Below are 673 nucleotides of genomic sequence, written 5' to 3'. Positions count from 1 at the left end.
CGGTGCGATGTCGGACAGTGCGTCCGCGGCACCGGGGGATGTACATCCTAGGCTCGATCAGCACGAGTGTCGCGCTTTGCACACGCTATCAATGACGAGTGACCTCGTATAGGATGTGGAGGTGGTCGACGACGAGTCTGACACTCCTTTTCCCGCATGGAATGACGAGGAAGGCGAGCTGCGCCAGCAACGTGATACGAGCCCTGCTCGCGCCTTGCGGGCGCCATGTCCGTTCCCTGACTTCTCGTCAATCAAGGAACGCGGTGTAATCACCAATGACCTCGACGGGGCACAGAGGCGGCGGCTGGAAGCTGCCCATAAGGCGGCTCTGAAGCGCGCCCATCCACGGCCGGTCATTGACCCTCGTGTGGAATATGGCTTTCGCCTGGCGGATCCCGCTGTGGAAATGAAGGACGTTGTAACTCGATCGTTATGCCTCCACATCATCGGGTCCCCGGCCATTACGGAAGATGAGCTTGTCGAACGGAAAGCTCTTCGAGCTCGTTTCTTGGTTCTACAAGAATTTTCGTTGGAAGCTTATAGCACTCGATTGCGTGCTCAACGAGGTGGCTCTCGTGTATTCGCAATGCGTACGATACATGTAGTGCTCGCCCCTGGCGAAAGCGTCACAGATGACGAAGCGCTATTTGAGCGATGGGTGCGACGGCACCGC

Source organism: Plasmopara halstedii, assembly GCF_900000015.1.
Source record: "Plasmopara halstedii genome assembly, contig: Scaffold_816, whole genome shotgun sequence".
In the NCBI taxonomy this organism is placed as follows: Eukaryota; Oomycota; class Peronosporomycetes; order Peronosporales; family Peronosporaceae; genus Plasmopara; species Plasmopara halstedii.
The sequence above is the reverse complement of the archived record's forward strand: the minus strand, read 5'-3'. Positions refer to the sequence as shown.